Source organism: Limanda limanda, chromosome 5 (genome assembly GCF_963576545.1).
Source record: "Limanda limanda chromosome 5, fLimLim1.1, whole genome shotgun sequence".
NCBI lineage: Eukaryota > Metazoa > Chordata > Actinopteri > Pleuronectiformes > Pleuronectidae > Limanda > Limanda limanda.
In genome coordinates this window covers 16,822,894-16,835,869 of record NC_083640.1, presented here as the reverse complement: position 1 = coordinate 16,835,869, position 12,976 = coordinate 16,822,894, and the positions used below count along the sequence as shown (strand labels likewise).

At 40.8% G+C, this 12,976-nt stretch overlaps 1 pseudogene; it reads right to left on the bottom strand.

The window, feature by feature from the left end:
- Nucleotides 1-915: 915 nt before the first annotated feature.
- LOC133002126 (kinesin-like protein KIF27) lies at nt 916-8,569 on the bottom strand (annotated as a pseudogene).
- Nucleotides 8,570-12,976: the final 4,407 nt, after the last annotated feature.

Genomic DNA, 12,976 nt, shown 5'->3' with positions numbered 1-12,976 from the left:
ACAGTAAAAACCAAGTGCATATGAAACACATTACTGTTGTAGTGCAGTAAACATGCTGTGTTAGAGGCCGCTTTAAGTGCTCATCAGTGCTTTGGATTACAGGTGGACAACATAGCCATTCTCCTCATACGGGGGTTAGGGTTAGGGGAAACATTACATAGATATTTAACAACATGTTGAAGAGGTTTTCTCTGAAAGATCTGGGCATCCATGGACAGGTCCTACGCCAGACCATAAAAGAAACACTGCATAATGCAGAAACTTGCTGCAGCCAATGGCTCTGGATCAGGAGGAAATATCCCAAATGGTCCCCAAGATGCTAAGGACATGCACCCAGGTCTGATCATCCTGCGGTTGGCCTGCCTTAGAAGAGGTTGATTAAAAGGCTGAAACACCTGATGACACTAAGGTACACAACTGAAGATATGTCCCTAACATATAATGGTGTTCACTAACATCTACTGGCAGTAGGCATTAATTAGTGCGGCAGAATGTAAATTACCTATTCTAGAACGTAATTTACCGTCATCTTGTCCAATGTTCAAAAAGGGAAATCGTTTAGTTTAAAAAGGCATAGAGCTAATGGTGTCTCATCTACTGAGCCACACAGCTTTCAGAGTACTGCAATATAAACCAGTTGCCAGTTAGATTAACCTTCTGACCTACTGTCAAGTTCAGCCTGTCTCATTGATTACAAGCCACACAAAATTTGATGGCGCTTAGGCTAAGGTTCCTAACATCTGCTGGTGACCACCTGCTAACATCTACTGGTAGTAACCTAAATTGTGCAGAAGTACTTCAAAAGTACAAGGGATATAACAAACAGTGGTTGTAAAGGGAGAGTAATCAGTTTAGCCAGAGGCGTTGGTGATAACTATAAGGTGAGCTACTATTTTATGACTAGAGACACGATTATCAGAAGGTTGCAGTGCTGTCTGCAGATCTGGCCACTTCTAAGGAGTCCTCCAGTGATGCCTTTGAGACAGCAGACTGTCGCCCGCCTGTGGCAGAACCAGATGTCTGCAGGTCAGCTGGAAATATCTGTCTCAGGTCCCTGCGATTCAAACGAACTGGTGTCATCTCAAACCTTTCCTCACATTCACTAGCCACATATCTATGTGTTTGTATGTGGTTGTCATCAGGCATGTTGTGCTCAGGTTTTTGTGAGGGCTGAGTGCCAGGGTTTGGGCAGCCACTGAAAAGCTCTTTGAGCTTCTTTTTGAGCTGCCGACAGGAGCTTTTGTAGTAAAATAGTTCCTTCTCCACATGCTGCATTTGGTCTTGGAGAGTCTGTTGTTTTGTTGTTTCTACACACACAGAAAAAAATCTTTTATGAAACAGCAACATTCATGAAACATTTCTTCACAAATATCATAGCAAGGCAAATTAACTTATATGGCAGCATTCAGCCACAGAGCAATTCAAAGTGCTTTACAGTGGCATATTTCCTCACTTTGAAGTTCCTGCAGGAGAAGTTGGATGTTTTTCTGGTGATCTATGTGCACCTGTAGGACCCTGCGGTCTGCATCCAGGGCCAGATACTGCATGGTGGTCTTCATCTTCCCCATTGTCCACTCTTGTTCATCAGCATCAAGCTCCAGCTCTTTACAACGTATAAGCAAATGGCGCTCTGTCTCACGGAGACCAACAACCTGAAGAGGATGGCAATGATGGGAGAGAGTGAGACAACACAGCAAAGGAACATATTATTACACAGTGTCATAACAAAGACACTGGCTGAACCTTTTGAAACCTGCAGAGAAAAAAGGTTGGCACACATGGAATTTAATTCTAAAGAGGAAATAATGAAAACAGTGTAAAGCAAGCTTGTTGGCTTTGTATGCAGTGCTGAGGGTCTCTTATTTTACCTTGTTGAAATATTTGACGAGCAGATCCAAAGCCTCAGGCGGCGAGAGCTGCTTCAGCTTCCTGCTGACATCACAGAGCTGAGCAGGTTCAGTGGTTTGTGACTGAGAGGGAGATGAGTCGGTGATGGACAGTTTGTTCTGTATGTCCCGGATGAAGTCATTTTTAAACTCCAGAGCTGCATCCAGAGCTTCAATAGCTTCCTCCAGCTGGAACAGGGAATGGTTCTCCTATATAAGGAGAGAAGAAATATCAACGTGCAAATTCATATTTAGTTTAGTTTTTATGTTCCAAAACCTTTGAAATCTATTGATCATATCAATCAGATTATTTTAATACGTCAGATATGTTTTCTTTGATTCTGACCGTCACAGTAAGTCCTCCGTTTTCTGTCAGCTGTGCCTCCAGAGCGTCTCTCCTTATTCGAAGCCTTTCTCTCTCCTTCTTCAGTTCCTCTGTGGTGACTCCTGTAGTCAGCCTTGTATGGCTACTGCTCCGCAGGTTCTCCTCCACAGATTCCAACTGCACAGACACACGCAGCAGGTCCTGACTCAGCGCCTGAAAAGTTAAAGATAAAAACAAACATCCAGATACCAATGATTGATCAACAGACATGTGGTTGAATTATGTTCAAAACCTTAACACATACTAACCCTGCTGGTACGCAGCTTCTTGACCTCCAAATGTTGTTTCTGTTGCAGACAGGTCTCTCTGCGCTGGAACACCTCCTCTCTACTCCTCAGCTCCTCCTGCAGCTCCTGCAGCTCTGCCTGCTCCTGAAGCACCAGCTCCTCTTGCTGCTCCAACCAACTGCTGCGATGTGTCTACAGCGAGGACAAGGACGTGTGGAGGAGTGTGAGGAGGGGTAGAAAGAGCCAAAAGACAGTAAAGAAGGAGGGAGAGGACACAAGAAATTCAGAAGATAGAACAAGTGACATGGTGAGGAGAGTTTGTACACAAAAGAAAAATGCATTTCTCCAATGAAAAACAAAAAAAATCTAACTCAAAAAAATATACTCTGCATCTATATCAAACAGTTAACCTTTTTGTTTGACCTTTCCCACTAACAAACACTCAAATCTCCTTTTCTTTGCTCCAATGTCAGCAGTTACAATTTTACAGTTTTTTTATATCTCAATCGCTTTCAGTTCGGATAAATCATTGTCTCTCCAGAATATTTACTACCTTAACTAACTGTTGAATAGATACTAGAGTGATCACATGAAAAAATGGCATAGAGCTTTACACAAGACCTTTCCTGTTACATCAACTAGACATGCTTGATGTTACTTTTTAAAAAGTGTGTAACTAACCCCACTCGGTCCAGGCTCTGTGTTGCTGTCAGCCGTCTCTCTCTGCTGCCTGAGGCTTTTCTGACTCTGTTCTCTCTGCAGACTCGTGTGTTGCAGGCTGCAATACACCTCTGATCGGACCTGCCGGATGTGCAATGAAAGTTTTGCCAGTATGCCAGTTTCTCTGCCGTCTTGACTCTGTCGGACACATCTTTCCACTGCTTGGATCTCTTCGTCTGTCAGGACAAAAATCACATTTATAGAGAAGATTCAAATAAATACACTGCCAGAGGTAGATTGTCCTGCGTTTATCTCCCTCAGTGAGACCTTGGTTGACGGTTTATACGTTTCTAAATGCTCTGAAGCACAATCAAATCACATGAAGGGTTCAACTGCTCCGAATGACATGTAGAGAAAATCAACAGACAAAGGAATATACAGTAATGACAGAACCACACCCGTTATGTCCAGCTCTTTGATGAGCTCCATTCCCATGACCATGGTGACTGACAGATCTTGGATCCTTCTCTGAGTTACACTGACTCTCAGTCCACCATTCCTCACAGGGCTTTGTTTAGCAAGGTCTCCCTCAGTCCCTGTGAAGAAATTGTAACTTATTATAAGAACCTAAACAGCTTCTTGGATATAGAATTCTAATTAAAACAGGACAAGGAAACAAAAGACTGTGAGATAAAGTCAGATACAAGTTAATTGTACCTATGACTTGCTGAGACTGTTGTACTAATGGATTCCTGTTCCTCTTCGAACTGGTCCATGTTCGATTTAAATAACGCCTTGAGAAACAGAAGTAAAAAGCAGACGTCAGAATCAAAGATTATTGATTATCGACAGCGTACCTGCAGTACACAAGGAAATAGGGTTGTAGGGAATATACTGTTACACCTTAAAAATGTATGATACTGCGTTAAGAGTTGCAGTCATAGTGTTTCTACTACTTAAAGTTTGAAGAGGTGTACAATTCAGTGTTTGTATGATTTGTGAGAGGTCAACTGAGGTGCAGCAGCTAAAGTGACATAGAAAATGTATATACAAACACTCACTTAAATGTAATTTTGCCCACACAGTCGTTTTCCTCCTCTTCCTCCTCTTCCTCCAAATCTGTCTCTTGAATGCTGTCTTCGCTCTCCGCCTGTTTAATGAATGGACAGCCCACCTCATCCTTTCCCTCAAGCTCAGCCAGGAGAAGGTGTCCACGTACCTTAAAGGAGGCCATCACCCTCTCCAGGGAATAGGCTTGGGTCCTGAAGTGACTCTATAAATACATGCATTCAGACAGAAACAGACACAACAGAGCCATGAGCGACAGAGTCTGTGGCTGTACACGTTAATGTATGTAGTAACACTTTGTGTCAACGTGCACCAACGCCTCCACACAGACAACAACAGTGCAGCTATACCCACCATCCTGAGAGGGACACAGTGGGGCTTCTTGCCGCGAAGGCGATCGATGACAATCTGCTTGTCCACCAGTTGTTCAGTCTGAAAACATTCATACAAACACATGCATTTAACCATTGTCATTAATTCTAGGACACTTTGGAACATTTATTTGCAGGTAGCCTTCAATGCTGAATGTCCTTTTCTACTCGGTAAATCGGACTTCTCACCTGTAATAGATTACGTTCCTTTTCTTCCTCTAAGGTCTGCAGGCAGGTTTTACTCTTGTGAAGAAGTTTCTCAACATCTTTTTGTAAATGTCTCAGTTCTGCATCTTTCTGCTCCAGTAGCTGCTTCGTTATGTTGAGAGCTCCCTAAAGGTAAGAGAGTAAAATATGACTTTTTTTAACCTAGATTAATGGATAGTTTACAAGTGATTACAGCCCTCTTCAATTTTAAGTCAGGAATGTTTGGCCATATATCTCTGTGATATACTGCGTTTACTGCATTTGTTCACATTATCTCATGTGCTTGAAATCCAGCATAGACAATAGTAGGGCCCTAATGAGGGTGACACATCTAAATGGGACAAAGACATAACTAATGTTATCAATCACACAAGTGCTTTAATCCATCTGGAAAACACTGGTTTCCAACACAGAGAAGTATTTCCATTATACAACACTGTGACTGGCAGTTCTTTTAAATGGTATACGATTATATATCAGGTAGATGACATAGATTGATTAACAATATGCACCCTGTCTGTTTTAATTATTCTCATGGATATTGAATAAAATGACTGCAGAGTACAGTATATGAACAAATAAAACGAAGCCAGGTAGCACCCCGAAGTTAGCATGGATAGTATGATTGTGCTATTGAAATAGAGCCCATTGTGTTATGAAATCTTTTTAGTTGGAACATAAGAAAAGATTCATTCTCTGCATTTTTCCCCCTAAATATCATATGGACCATCTCTCATCCGTGGTTTTATGAAACAAACATTGAACTCTAATGGCCGTGTGATGTTTCTTTTTTAACTTTTATATCATTACCTGGCATCCATGGAGATCTTGTCTGAGTTTTAATATTCGAACATGGTCGGGCTGGTCTCCATCCCCCTCTGAATTTCTAACCTCATCGTTGATGGGATGAGCGTTAGCGACGACTGCCAGTCTCTCCTGCCAATCCTGCAGCCGCTGCCTGAAAGATTGATTCAGAGACGAACTGGAGATGTCTGTGAGCAGAGCTGCAGCCTCATGTGTTAGGAGGCGGTATGGATTCATCTTCTGATCCTGCTCAGACAACCTCATCTGTCTTGACTTTCTGAGGCTCTCCTCCTCAGCAGCTCTTCCATCTGTCCTCTGCATCTCAATCTCTCGCTCCTTCTCCTTCAGCAGCTCTCTCAGTGTCTGAACCTCATACTCCAGCTCCCCTCGTCGAGCCTCGCCAGGGTCCCAGTTTGTAGGACCATATCTATGATAAGTGTGAGTAGATGTGGCTGACGGACAGTTGCGGATGTGACGAGCCTTGGCTGCAAACTGCAAAACACCCAGAGTCTCAGCTACACTGTGGTGAGAGGGGCTCACACATGCCACCATCACTGTATGGGCAGTGCCTCCCATCGAATCCTGGAGGAGACGGGTGATCTTGGCATCGCGGTATGGTATGTGTGTGCCGTTGCCGTTGTTACCATTGCGATTTCGAGAACGGTAAGCCAGGGCACGGATAACATTTCCCAGTGCAAGCAGGCCCCTGTTGATATGAGCAGACTCTTTGAGCTGTGAGCCCTGGTTGCCTGTTTTTCGAGCACGTTCAGAGCCTGCCAGGTCGACCAGACAGAGTTTGGAGGAGCAGCAAGACTTTAAGGAGGGGAAACCTTGGTCGACCTGAAGGGTGAGGATGGTGTGAGAGCGACTGGAGTGCTCATTCATCCCCGTGGTGTTGATGTGGCGCAGAACGTTACCCGCCTCTACAACGGAGAGTAGCTCCTCTGCTGAGGTGACGACTATTTCTTTGGCTCCCACCACCACTGGAGACACATAGAACCACGCAGTAATTATTTTTATGCTTTTAAACATCACTCTCCCCCCAAATAATGTTATTCTATCATTTAATGTTATACAGATTATCAATATTTGGACTGACAAAATCCACACAGATAACATGTAGCCAAACTATTATAATTGAAAAAGTTAGAATTAGTCAATGGCCAACTTGGCCTTTTGTGAGCTTGTTTCCTCACATGTAAACGGGGAAAAATAGATTCAGATTTGTTCACAATTGTCAAAAAGATATTTTCATTACCTGCGTTTCCCTTGTCGTTCTCCCTGATAAAAAGCTCTTTGTCAGTGTTATGAGACTCCAGCAGGTCTTGCAGCTGCTCCATGTACAGCTCCAAATATGTGACGCCCACTTTTGTCTCAACTCCATCACTGTTCTTCTTCTCCCCCAACAATGAGAACATATTCTCGGCCACACGGTCAACGATTCCTCCTTCCTCACCTGAGAGAGGTTTTAAAAAGAAGAGACAGTAATAAAGTACACATGCGCAGAGTGAAATGTGTGTCAGATACATTCTGGGTAAAATCTCTCCGCTGAGTTTAAGTTGAATTTGAGATATTTTAAGACATCTTTTTTAACACCACACAGAATAAACTTGTATATAAGTTTTAAATTTGTATCATTTAAGGTCAGAGGAAGAAAGAAAATTCATTATTGAAATAAATGTGTACGTATTCAAGCTTAGAGGGTTGCCTTGCACATACAGGAACGATGTGATACTCCAGTTTTTCTAATCTTTGTACAGTAATGAAACACTGCAATAACAACTCACGTTTGAATGTTTATTGCGACAGTAATAACAGGTTAGTGTTGTGGATTAGTGGAGTCTTGGCAGTGTGGAGGTTTTTATGTTTTTTTACTTTTGAAGAAGTTGTTTCCCTTTACTTCAATTGTGTTGGATTTGGCTGCAACACTGAGACTCCTAATGTGTTTTGTCGACTCAAACCCTTCACCCACCCCTCCATCGACATTGTGGTGAATATATAGTGATTGAAATTTCATTTTGGAGTGAACTATCCCTTTAAGTGTTAATGCAATTAAGTTGAAAATAAATGTATCATTATTAGAGGTTTCTCCTTCTCTCCTAATGTGTCATGCCAACTGTGACTTTGTCTGTCAACTGTGTTTAATTTGTTTTTTGTCTCTTAAATCTTTGAAATGTTATCTAAACTGTAATAAAAATGATGGGGGGCATTTCTACAGATTGAAGTCTAACATAAGGATGTTGAATAACTCATGTAATGTGGATTTATGTTGAAAAAGCCATACATTGTAGACAGCATCCCACGTAATCTGTTATCCTGAATTTCAAATCAGTTTGACAATGACCTTCAATCTTTCAGTGAATAATCTCAATACCTTTCAAACAAATCTTTTAAATTTTTTTTATCAAATGCGAAGTCCTTCATTCTATGAACCATAACACGGTTGACAAAATAGTGACTTGAATGTTTATTTTCATTAACATTTTTAAAAACTCGTTAGAGCTTAAGCTTGGCAAATAAATATGTTTTGCAGAATATAGGGGCATATTATGGGAACATCTATATTATTTAGCAAATTTGCAAACATATTTCTTTACTTTTTGGTTGATATGAAATGTAATCACAGAATGGTTGATGTTGAGGAACTTCTCAGTAAAACGTACCCAGGTTCCCTCCTCCGAACGTATACGTCTTCCCTGAGCCGGTTTGTCCGAAGCAGAACACAGTGGCGTTGTCGCCCCGGAGCAGGGTCTCGACCAGGGGCTGGACGCAGGAGTTGTACACCTCATCCTGGGTGGCCGTGGGCCCGAACGCGTGGTCGAAGGAGAAGAGTCGGTCGGAGCCGACCGTAACCTGAGCGGTGTCCGGCACTATCCGCACACATACCTTGTGGTTCTGGATGAGTTCATTGGGAAGCAGCGGCCGGACACGCAGCGCCACCTTGACACACACCTCGCTCATGATGCTGAAGTGAAGGCAAGGGGAGAAAAGACGGTAAAGAAGGTAAGTAAGTAAATTAGTCTCATCAGATTTGGACACTTTGAATTTCTAACACAGAATATTTTTTACATTAGAATTATGCATTTGTATTTTTTGCCACTGAATTTCAGAATTTTTCACTTTTATTTTTCAATGTTCACAAAATCTCAGATTAAACATCTAGGATACCAGGGAAAAAGCAATTGATTGTCTCACGTCCAGCCAAACGTCCCATGATGCTTACGATGTAAAATAATTGTATATTATCATTTAATATTCCAAGTGTTCATTAAATATATGGTTTTTGAATAAAACAAATAATTATTTCCCTTTTTCCTTTCTTACTTTATAAACAAACTGAAATTTTCATCACTTTTACACACATGGGTCAAAAATTACACATACAGTATGTATTCACTTTGGAACACCTACCATACATTTCACAGATGCATGTAAATCTTATTTGACATACTGTTACTAGTGAGAAAGAGAAAAATGTACCACACAAAGTAGCTGTTAGCTAGCTAGTTTTTATTCTGGCTAGCTAACCATAGCTAGATCAATTAAATAAAACTCAAAATATAAAAGTATATACTTAAAAGACTGATCGATATACATTTTAAAAATATGCTTTTGATTTTCTTTATCCAGAGTGTAAGTATTGCTGGTCCCCATCATTTCAGACTTACGGCTGAATTGTCCAAAAGATGCTGTATGAAGAACAGGATGAGGATTAGAAATCTCTGTTGCTGAGGAGCGCAACTTTGTTCCCCTTGATCAAGCTGGAGTTCTGTTTTTTCTTGAAATCCAGTTCAACTAAATGAAGAAGGCTCCTTTGATGACTCTTCTAAGTCATCATAAAGCCTTTGATGACAAAATATAGATTAAAAAGTAGGGCTGGGGCGTAAGGAAGGTGGCTGCGCAAAGTCAGAGCACAGATGCACAATGAAGTCAAGATCCATCTGTGACAGCAGACTTCGAGCCTCAATAGATCTTTCACCATTCTGCTCTTGGGCTATAGTGATATAGTGATGGTGGAGAGGCAATTTCTGCATGCTGTTGTCCACCAGGTGCAGGAGAGGGTGCTCGTGGTGGACCATGATGGATGACAGTTTGTTCAAATCCCTCTCTCCACCACCACTATAAAATAGTCTGGTTTGCAGCCAATGACGAAGCAAGCCTTCCTAATCAGCTTGTTATAAGTCTATTGCTGTCACCGGTGTTGCTTTTAGTAGTTGAATATATATACTTTGAATCTGAAAAATAAAAGTGAAAAGTACTCACAGGGTTTTATCAGAAAGAAGCGGATCCATGATAACGACGGTTTGTCAACTGAAGTGTTTGTCGGTTGCCCGGGTAACCGCAGCCACAGAGCCGCAGTGCACGAGAGAGAGGAGGAGGCGTTCAAGAGCGTCGAAGAAGGAGGAACTCGTGGGCCGTGAACGCGACAGCGCCCTCTTCTGGTGGCGCTTCACTGTTATTGTGTTATTAACTGTTTCCTCTGATCAATGTTGTAAATACTGATATTTTGATGATGGTTTCAGTAACACGTGGCATCTATTGCAATTCTGTCCGTCTTTGGAGAGGGATCCTTCACATAATAATACATTTTATTTTTATTTATAAGGCGCCTTTCGGGACACTCAAGGTCGCCGCAAAACAGTCAACAACACAGTCAAAACAAATCTCTAAAACCTCTAAAATGCACCAAGCAGAGCAGCAGCAGAACAACAATTTTGGTAGACAGGAACATTAAAAGTTATACGCCTGCCTAAACAGGTGGGTTTTGATGTGGGATTTAAAAAGAGCGATTGAATTCGGGTCAATGTTCCTGATGTCAGGGGGGAGGGAGTTCCAGAGGTGAGGGGCAGAGCGGCTGAAGGCTCTAGATCCCATGGTGGACAGATGGGCTCGAGGGACGGTCAGGCTGATGGAGGACGCAGACCTGAGAGACCGGGTAGGGACATTGATATGGAGGAGGTCAGAGAGGTATGGAGGAGCGAGGTAATGGATGGCCTTAAATGTATGGAGGAGGATCTTATACTCAATGCGGTGTTTAATAGGAAGCCAGTGGAGTTGATGTAGAACGGGGGTGATGTGACTGATGGATGGCGTTCTAGTTACGATACGGGCAGCAGCGTTTTGTACCTCTCTGATGGTTTCTATGTCTGTTTCCCCTGTTAATAGGGTTTTCCTTGGCAGTCCTGTTGAGAGTAAAAGGCAAAGGATGTCACAACTTGATAAAACCTATGACACAATTTTGATTTGTGGATATGGGCTATACAAATAATAGGTGATTGATTAATTGATTGATTATTATTTTAACTTGAAACAAAAGTTAAATTAAAATGAGTATTTAGAAATAAAGGCTGCAGATGAATACATTTAACGTAGCAGTAGGGACATATATATATATATATATATATATATATGTATAGAGAGAGAGAGAGAGAGAGAGAGAGAGTACATTTTTGATAGTTTATTCAATTTCACATTTTGTTAAGCTGTTCATACATTTTACTTGATTTATTAAGATGATTATTAAAAAATAATACATTTATTTTAACATATTGTGATTTTATTTTTCTGATTCACCGTTATATACTGTATTTACTATAGCCTATACTTCAATACAAAATACACAAAATGATTTACTATCCAGTACAAACCTCTGCTATGACTTTTTCCTAAAAACACAATCTCATTTTATGACAATATTCATGCAAAGGTAGATATATATTATATATCAGTTCCATCCTGCCTGAGGTAAAGTGGCCTTTTCCGGATATATTTATTGCAAACTGTTGCTTCCTCTCTTGCCTTCTCTTCCTGGCCACCGACCCAAATGCTGGATGCTTCCATATGATTTGAGTTATTCAAAAAATGTTAAAATGATAATTTGTAAGATTTTGTAAAATCAGGTGACTACACATTCTGGCTGCTTTCAGTTAGTACAAATCATTTATTTCTTCTTATAATTCAAAGTATTTCTGTGTGACAATTCCAAACAACTAGAATCAAAGGTACATTTTCCTAGATTTTATATAATCTGGTAAATGTATAAAATATGTAATATAATTTTTTTTTAAATTGAGATAGTGTTCAGGAGCTGCCCTGTAGATTTCTAGCTTCAGGTGGACAATGCAAAAATATGATCCGCAGAAATGTAGCTATATTTCAACACTTCTGTAAAGGAAGGAAAAAACATATTTAATCAAAAAAAAAATTTTTCACTGTTAGTATTGGTTCAAATTGCAGCAGATTTACCCTATGCACATTGAGATCACTTGTTAGAAAACGTTCCAGCTCATTAACAGTAAACATTTCCATTGACTGTAAATGGACAACGTTGATACATCCCACACAGACAAACAAGCTACATTAAAACTTCCCACCTGTTTCCATTACAGATCCAGAGAAGCGCATTCGTATGTATATCTGGCACATGAACATGTTTGGCTTTATCCCAGGGAGAGGCACCAGTTCCAAGGCTTCACACTGAGGAAGTGCAGCCTCCTGTATGTGCGGCTGCCAGACAGCTCATCAGTAGTAAATACAGCGTGTGTGGTGTAGGAATGGGGGCCATCTCTTTATGATGCTGTTTGGCAGTGGTTTCCAAACAAGGGGCTAGGTAAGAGACACAAGGTAAATACAAGTGCTCATTCATGTGGAATGAAGAGTTTTGCAACAAACATTTGAACCAAATCTCAGGTTTATAAGTTTAATAGACTCTCTCAACAATTGGGACCCGGTCCATTTGTGGGCCGTGAGCGCCCACTACTGGGCAGTGGAATGTTTTCAATTTGATATTAGACGACCTAATACATCATCAGTTCGAGACACCCAGTGAGAGGTGAGCTAATGCTAACCACTAGACTGTAGTATTTGGAGTGATGGAAAATGTCCTTAAGCGTAAAAACGACCGTAACGCTACTAATCAACCAAAAAACGTCAAATTTGTAGATATGTACAACCCCGAGTTCATTCAATATTGTTTGGTTAACGGAGGTGACGATGGAGAGCCCAGAGTATTCATTGCAGCTTGATGCTTTCAGATGAGGCGCTAAAGCCTTCCAAACTAAAGCACCATCTTGAGACAAGACATCCAAATCTTGATAGGGAAAAGGAAAAAAAGATGATAGTGATAAATATTGTTTATTATCATTATGATCGTCATTATTATTTTAAATGTAATAAATTATACAATTATCAAGACAATATGTCTTGTATGGTTCTATCTGCTTGGTAACAATATAGCTTGGTCTGTTAAGTCAGATATAAATTAAATTAGGATGCACTCTGTTTAAATCTGCTCAAATCATATAAGACAAGTTTCAAGTTTAAAGAAACATACAAACTTACTGGTGTGGCAGCATGGTCTCAAACAAA